The 8,405-nt window shown below is 46.4% G+C and overlaps 1 non-coding gene across 1 annotated transcript; it reads left to right on the top strand.

Moving 5' to 3' along the window:
• The first annotated feature begins 298 nt into the window (after positions 1 to 298).
• On the top strand, positions 299 to 405 carry LOC115895709. The gene has a single exon (XR_004055847.1). It is a non-coding gene; the product is annotated as a U6 spliceosomal RNA (small nuclear RNA).
• Positions 406 to 8,405: the final 8,000 nt, after the last annotated feature.

Raw genomic sequence — 8,405 nt, 5'->3', positions numbered from 1 at the left:
AACCCACAGTGATCAAAACAGTATAGTCCAGCCCGGGCAAATGGCAAACCCCATCTACAAAAGATACAAAAATTAGCCAGGCATGGTGGCGCACACCTGTAGTTTCAGCTACTCAGGAGGCTGAGGTGGAAGGATTATTTGAACCCAGGAGGTTGAGGCTGCAGTGAGCCAAGATTGTGCCACTGTATTCCAGCCTGGGCAACAGAGTGAGACGTTGTTTCAAAAACACAAACAAACTGTGTAGTATTGGCATACAGATAGACATATAGAATAATGGAATGGAAAAGAAAGCCCAGAAGTGCCCATTTTGGCAGCACACGTACTAAAATTGGAAAGATACAGAGAAGATTAGCATGGCCCCTGTGCAAGGATGACAATCAAAAGTGAGAAATTATTTTAAAAAATTAAAAGAATACAGGGTCCAGAAATAAACTCTCATACATATAGTCCAATAGTTTTTAAATTAGGGTCCCCAGACTAGTCAGTGGAGAAAGGAGTTTTTTCAACAAATGATTTTAGGAAAACTGGATATCTACATGCAAATGAATGAACCTGGACCCTTACACTATACACAAAAATCAACTCTAAATGAATCCAAGACCTAAATGTAAGACCTAAAATGATAAAACTCTTTTTTTTCTTTTTCTTTCTTACCTTTTTTTTCTTTTCTTTTTTTTTTTTTTTTTGAGACGAGTCTAGCTCTGTCGCCCAGGCTGGAGTGCAGTGGCCGGATCCCAGCTCACTGCAAGCTCCGCCTCCCGGTTTACACCATTCTCCTGCCTCAGCCTCCTGAGTAGCTGGGACTACAGGTGCCCGCCACCTCGCCAGCTAGTTTTTTTGTATTTTTTAGTAGAGACGGGTTTCACCGCGTTAGCCAGGATGGTCTCGATCTCCTGACCTCGTGATCCGCCCGTCTCGGCCTCCCAAAGTGCTGGGATTACAGGATTGAGCCACCGCGTCCGGCCTCTTACCTTTTTTTAAGAGCTGGGGTCTCACTGTTGCCCATGTTGGTCTTAAATTCCTGGGATCAGGCCATCCTCTCGCTCAGCCTCCCAGAGTGCTGGGATTACAATTGTGAGCCACTGTACCTGCCTATAAAACTCTTAAAAGAAAACACAGAGAAAGCACTTCATGACAATGGATTTGGCAATGATCTCTTGGATATGGCACCAAAAGCACAGACAACAAAAAATATAGATAAATTGAACTACATCAAAATTAAAACTTCTTTTTTTTTTTTTTTTGAGACAGAGTCTCACTCTGTCGCCTAGGTTGGAATGCAGTGGTGCAATCTCGGCTCACTGCAACCTCTGCCTCCCGGGTTCAAGTGATTCTCCTGCCTCAGCCTCCTGAGTAGCTGGGATTATAGGTATGTGCTATCGTGCCCAGCTAATTTTTTTTTTTTTAGAGACAGGGTTTCATCATGTTGACCAGGCTGGTCTCGAACTCCTGAGCTCAGGTGATCCACCTGCCTTGGCTCCCAAAGTGCTGGCATTACAGGCATAAGCCACCGTGCCCGGCCCATACTGGCATTTTAAAGCACCTTCTCCAGTGTCACTAAGAAACCCTAGAGAAATACAGTTGATCCTTCAACAACACAGGTTTGGATTGCAGGGATCCACTTACATGCAGATTTTTTTTCAATAAAAGTTGCACTAAGTGCACCTGCCTCTCTTGCCTTGCCTCCCAACCCCTACATCACTTCTGCCTCTGCCATCGCTGGGACAGCAAGACCAACCCCTCCTCTTCTTTCCTCCTCCCCCTCAGCCTACTCAGTGTGAGGATGATGAGGATAAAGACCTTTATGATGATCCACTTTCACTTCAGGAATAGTAAATACATTTTAACTTCTTTATGATTTTCTCAATAACCTTTTCTTTTCTCCAGCTTACTTTATCGTATGAATATAGTATAGAATATTTATACTAAACATGGTTAATTGACAGTTCATGTTACAGATAAGGCTTCTGGTCAACGCAGGCTATCAGTAGTTAAGGTTTTGGGGAGTCAGCACTACAGGGGTTGCTACCTCAGCCCTCATGTTGCTCAAGGGCCAACTGTACTTTTTAAAATTTATTTTATTTTTTTTAGAGACAGTGTCTCATGCTGTAGCCCAGGCTGGACTGCAGAGGTACAATCATAGCTCACAGCAGCCTCAGCCTCCTGGGCTCAAGCAATCCTCCTGCCTCAGTCTCCTGATTAGCTGGGACCATAGGCATGCACCACCATGCCCAGCTTTTTTTATTTTTATTTTTGGTGGGATCTCCTTATGTTGTCCAGGTTGGTCCAGAACTGCTGGGCTCAATCTATCCTTCTGCCTTGGCCTCCCAAAGTGCTGGATTGTAAATGTGGCCACTGCATCAAGCCCAACTGTATCGCTCTTTTTTTTTTTTTTTTTTTTTTTGAAACAGAGTCTTGCTCTTTCACTGAGGCTGGAGTGCAGCGACATGGTCTCAGCTCACTGCAACCTCCGCCTCCCAGGTTCACACAATTCTCCTGCCTCAGCCTCCCAGGTAGCTGGGATTACAGGCACATGCCACCACGCCAGATAATTTTTGTATTCTTGGTAGAGATGGGGTTTCGCCATATTGGCCAGGCTGGTCTTGAACTCCTGACCTCAGGTGATCCACCCGCCTCAGCCTCTTAAAATGCGGGGATTATGTGCTGGCGTGAGCCACTGCGCCCGGCCCCAGCTGCATCTCTAACGGTGGAACTCCCAACATTTGATGGGGATGTGAGTTAGGGACTGGGGGCAGAGAGATTTTGCCCTCCTCAAAACTGGGCAGCTGCCTTCACCACCAATGTTGAACCCCAGGGCAGTTCTGCTCTGACAACGGCTGGAAGGCTGACTGAAGGGGAGAGAGCTGGAGAAGGGAGAGAAGGCACCTGCTTTTCCATTTTTGATAGCCAGTTACCAGTTAAAGGGCATTTACTATTCCAACAGCTCCTTGGAGAATCCCAGACAGAGAGCAGCCCCTTCTAAATACTTGATCTGCCATTCCTGTGTGGGAAGTAGACAGCAAGACTGCTATGTCTGGGAGAAATGCAATTTCCCTAAGCACATTCTCTGAGCAATGTTTTCAGTTTCATAGATTTGCAGTTTCCCTGCATTGCAGGAACAAAGTGGTGGTGGCCCTGACTGTCATATTCTTGATCAATGTACAGAACAATGGGGCAGTGCCTGCTGGCCTGTGTGGATTGTTAGCACATGCATGGCACCCAGTGGTTCCAGCCTCAACTAACCCAGCCCTTTGTCAGCTGCATATTGATAAGGCAGCAGAGAGCAAAGCCAGACATTTTCCCACTTTGGTCCATGGAGACACGGCCGTGCAGTGGTCGTCTATGTTCTTAGCCCCTGCAGCAGCAGGGTAAATTCTCCTCAGTAATGTTCTCAGCCAACTCTTTTTCTGGACTCATTTTTTCTTTGGTCCCTGAGCAGTTTTAGTCCCTGGAACATCTCATTTTAAAATGCATGAGGCTGGGCATGGTTGCTTGTGCCTGTAATCCCAGCACTTTGGGAAGCCGAGGTGGGAGGATCACCTGAGATCAGGAGTTCGAGACTAGCCTGGCCAATGGCGAAACCCTCTCTACCAAAATACAAAAATTAGCCCAGTGTGGTGGTGGGCACCTATAATCCCAGCTACTTCGGAGGCTGAGGCAGGAGAATCGCTTGAATCCGGGAGGCGAGTTTGCAGTGAGCCAAGATGGCACCACTGCACTCCAGCCTGGGCGACAGAGTAAGACTCTGTCTCAAAACAAAACAAAACAAAACAAAAACCAAAATGCATGAAAACCCTATATAATGACCATTCATCTTAAAAATATCCAATTGAGAACAATGTAGATCTGTTATCTTCATTTTACAACTGAAGAGACAGACAGAAAGAAGGATGGTAGTGATGACCATAATGAGGAACAGGGAAACCCCCTTCACGGCTCCCAGAGAGGGCACATGAAGCCATAGGTGTCCTCGGTAAACAGGCTCCACCTCTGTCCCCACACACTCGTCTCCTCCACTTGCTCCCAGGCACCCTCCTGAACATACTCACCCTTTTTATTTATTTACTTGTTTTTTTATTTTATGTTACTTTTTATTTTATTTGTTCATTTTGAGATGGAGTTTCTGCTCTGTCACCGAGGCTAGAGTGCAATGGCCCGATCTCGGCTCACTGCAACCTCTGCCTCCCGGGTTCAAGCATTCTCCTGCCTCAGCCTCCTGAGTAGCTGGGACTACAGACATGCACCACCATGCCCAGCTAATTTTGTTTTTTAGTAGAGATGGGATTTCACCATGTTGATCAGGCTGGTCTCGAACTCCCGACCTCGGATGAGCCACCCACCTCAGCCTCAAGTACTGGGATTACAGGCATGAGCCACCACACCTGGCCTTTATTTACTTATTTTAGAATGTATTTATGCATTTTAGGCCACATGTGGAGTACCTAACGTACTCCAGCCTGGGCAACAGAGTGAGACTCTGTCTCTAAATAAATAAATAAATAAATATTATGCATGTATTTTACTTTTCATTGGTAGAGGTGGGGATCTTACTATGTCCTAAGGCTGATCTCGAACCCCTTTCCCTGGCCCCTGAGGCTCCCCGTTTAGCAGGTGTCCTGTCTTCCTTTGGCTTTAGTCCAATTTAGTTGGTGAGTGTTAGTTTAAATAAATTATATAAGGCTTTTTCAATTCAGGCTGGTACTTCAATCTGTGTGAATCTGACATTCCTGCTCATGGAAATTCTCCATGCCCTGGCCAGGTCAAAAGGGAATATTCCTAAAAGATTTGCTGTCTGGAAGCAAACAAATCCATTATAATGATCCAAGTAAGGGTTGTGTTGTTTTTGGTTTGTTTGTTTTGTTTTTGATGCTTCTTGTGAGACATTTTTGCTGGAAACTAGAGAACTATAAGAAATAGTTTAGTGCTGAGTTTGGTGGCTCACGCCTGTAATCCCAGTGCTTTGGGAGGCTGAGGCGGGAGGATTGCTTGAGCTCAGGAGTTCAAGACCAGCCTGGGTAACACAGCAAGATCCCATCTCTACAAACAATACAATAATTAGTCAGGTGTGGTGGCGGACACCTGTAGTCCCAGCTGCTTGGGAAGCTGAAGTGGGAGGATTGCTTGAACCAGGGAAGTCGAGGCTGAAGTGAGCTGAGATTGTGCCACTGTTCTCTAGCCTGGGCAACAGAGTGAGACTTTGTCTCAAAATAAAAGAAACAAGAAAAGAACAAAACAGTTTAGTGGCCGAGTGTGGTGGCTCCTACCTGTAATCCCAGTGCTTTGGGAGATCAAAATGGGAGGATTGCTTGAGGCCAGGAGTTTGAGACTAGCTTGGGCACCACAGTGAGACTCCATCTCTGAAAAAAAAAAAAAATAGCTCGGCATGGTGGTGTGTGCCTGTAGTCCCAGCTACTGGGGATGCTGAGGCAGGAGGATGGCTTGATGCCAGGAATTCAAGGCTGCAGTGAGCTATGATTGCACACTGCAGTCCAGCCTGGGCACAGACTAAGAAAAAGAAAAAAGAAAGAAACTCTTTTTTTGGACTTTAATGGTGGTGGAGGAAACGGAGTGAGGCTGGCAGGTGGATTCTGGAAGTAGTGAGGGAAATGAACTGGATAGGAAGGAGGGGAGCATGCGAGAACAGCTCCCCCACTGGCAGCCTGAGAAATGAGGAATACCAGCAGGAAGCAGGCTGCAGATAAAAGCAGAGGGAGAGGAGCAAACTGTGGCATGTGAGACTGACGCGCAGACAGGCAGAAGAGGGAACCACGTGTGCGAGGCTGGAGCTCAAATCTGGGGTCTGGGGATGTCTATTATTTGGACCTTGAAGGCAGATGGTATCTAAAGGTGAGGATGCAGAGAAAGTCAGCTGGGAGGAGAGGGTGCTACGAGAAGAGAAGGCCTGCACCTTACCTCTGAGAGGAAGCTACCAAGGAGTGGGCAGAAAGACAAGAGGTGCAGCCAGGGAAACGCAGGGGACACAGCTGGGAGGGAGGAGGAGAGGTAAGCAAGCAGGGGACGCAGCTGCCAAGTGACGCTGAAAGGTTATTTAAGAGAGACTGGGCCAGGCATGGTGGCTCATGCCTGTAATCCTAGCATTTTGGAGGCCAAGGCTGGAGGATGGTTTGAGCCCAGAGTTCAAGACCAGCCTGGCCAACATAGTGAGACCCTGTCTCTATAAAAAATACAAAAATTAGCTGGATATGGTGGCGCATGCCTGTAATCCCAGCTACTTGGGAGGCTGGGGTGGGAGAATCACTTGAGCTCAGAAGGCGGAGGTTGCAGTGAGCCAAGATCACACCACTGCACTCCAGCCTGGGCGACAGAGAAAGACCCTGTCTCAAGGAAAAATAAAAAATAAAAGAGGAGACTGGAAAAGCATCCATTCCATTTGGGACCATGGCCATGGAGTGGAGATCCCACTCAGGAGGGGAAACGGAGACAGTGGCCTCCTGAGAAGTTTGTCTCTAAAGGGAAGCAGAGACAGGGTTGAGGCGGAAGGAGGTCTTTAAATGACGGGAGATAACACGATGGAGTTGGGATCCTCATGGGGACATCCAGAGGTGTGTGCAAGCCTGGGCTGAGGGCTTGGCTTATCTGGGAATGCTAGTCTCACCCCCACCCTGTTATTCATGTGATGTGTGAGACCCTGGGGACCGGGATGGAATCCAGTTCAAGAGCCATGCTGCGGGGGTTTGGGGATGTGACAGATGCTCTTGTTACCAAGATGATGGTCACATTTGGCTTTCACTTCCTCTCACCCCCTGCCCTGGCAACTGCTAAACACCATCAATGCCATTATCGACATATCTTGTTGAATATCCATTCCCTTTCCCAGTGGCCTGTCATCCTCTCATGCCCAGGTGATGTGACAGCTGTGAGGGTCTCCCGGCCTCAGAGCTCTCCCCCTGCAGCTGTTCTCCCTGCACCTAAAGCTCAGCGCTGATGTGCACCAGGGCACCGATGTAATGCACAGCCACTGGACTGAGTTTCTCAATTTGCAGAAGGGATGCAGTCCTTATTACAGAAACCGTGAGTCCTAAGGCTCACCATTTTTTGTTTGTTTGTTTTCAGACAGTCGTTCTGTTGCCCAGGCTGGAGTGCAGTGGTGCAATCACGGCTCACTGCAACCTCCGTCTCCTGGGTTCAAGCGATTCTCCTGCCTCATCCTCCCAAGTAGCTGGGATTATAGGCACCCACCTCCATGCCCAGCTAATTTTTGTATTTTTAGTAGGGACAGGTTTCACCATTTGGCCAGGCTGGTCTCAAACGATCCACCCGCCTCGGCCTCCCAAAGTGTTGAGATTATAGGGTGAGCCACTGTGTCTGGCCTGAAGCTGGTAACCTTTTATTTTGTTTTTTGTTTTTTAACAACTTAATAATTGAACTTAAAAGATGAGAGAATCCCTTGAGTCCAGGAGTTCAAGGCTGCAGTGAGCTATGATCTTACCATTGCACTACAGCCTGGGCAACAGAGACCCCCAACTCGAAAAGAAAAAAGAAAATTAATTTAACCCATTAGGAAAAATATATCTCACAAGAACCTTGACTTTTTATTTTTATTTTTATTATTATTATTATATTATTATTTTTTTTTTTTTTTTGAGACGGAGTCTCGCTCTGTTGCCCGGGCTGGAGTGCAGTGGCCGGATCTCAGCTCACTGCAAGCTCCGCCTCCCGGATTTACGCCGTTCTCCTGCCTCAGCCTCCCGAGTAGCTGGGACTACAGGCGCCCGCCACCTCGCGTGGCTAGTTTTTTGTATTTTTAGTAGAGACAGGGTTTCACCGTGTTAGCCAGGATGGTCTCGATCTCCTGACCTTGTGATCCGCCCATCTCGGCCTCCCAAAGTGCTGGGATTACAGGCTTGAGCCACCGCGCCCGAATCTTGACTTTTTAATAGGATGTCAAATGGAAAATGGGCATCTTACAAAAAAATTATTAAATATCTGTTTTGAGAAAAAGATATTCTGAAATCTATTATTGAAAACTTCCAAAGAATATCTGAATTTATTTCATTTTACCAACTTCCTTTCCTTTAAGCAAAACAACTAGATCTTTCCCCTTGCACAATACATCTGTTTCTCACTGTTTTTTTTTCTTTCTTTCTTTCTTTCTTCTTTCTTTCTTTTTTCTTTTTCTTTTCTTTCTTTCTTTTCTTTCTTCTTTCTTTTCTTTCTTCTTTTCTCTTCTTTCTTTCTTTCTTTCTTTTCTTTCTTCTCTTTTCCTTTCTTTTCTTTCTTTCTCTTTTCTTTTCTTCTTCTTCTTTTCTTCTTTCCTTCGTTTCTTCTTCTTTCTTTCTTCTTTCTTCCTTCCTCCTTTCCTTTCCTTTCCTTCTCTTTCTTTCTTCTTCCTTCTTTCTTCCTTCCCTTCTTTCCTTCCTTCCTTCCTTCCTTATCCTTCTTCC

The sequence above is a fragment of the Rhinopithecus roxellana genome, unplaced genomic scaffold (genome assembly GCF_007565055.1).
Source record: "Rhinopithecus roxellana isolate Shanxi Qingling unplaced genomic scaffold, ASM756505v1 contig1160, whole genome shotgun sequence".
Taxonomy (NCBI): domain Eukaryota; kingdom Metazoa; phylum Chordata; class Mammalia; order Primates; family Cercopithecidae; genus Rhinopithecus; species Rhinopithecus roxellana.
The sequence above is the reverse complement of the archived record's forward strand: the minus strand, read 5'-3'. Positions and strand labels throughout refer to the sequence as shown.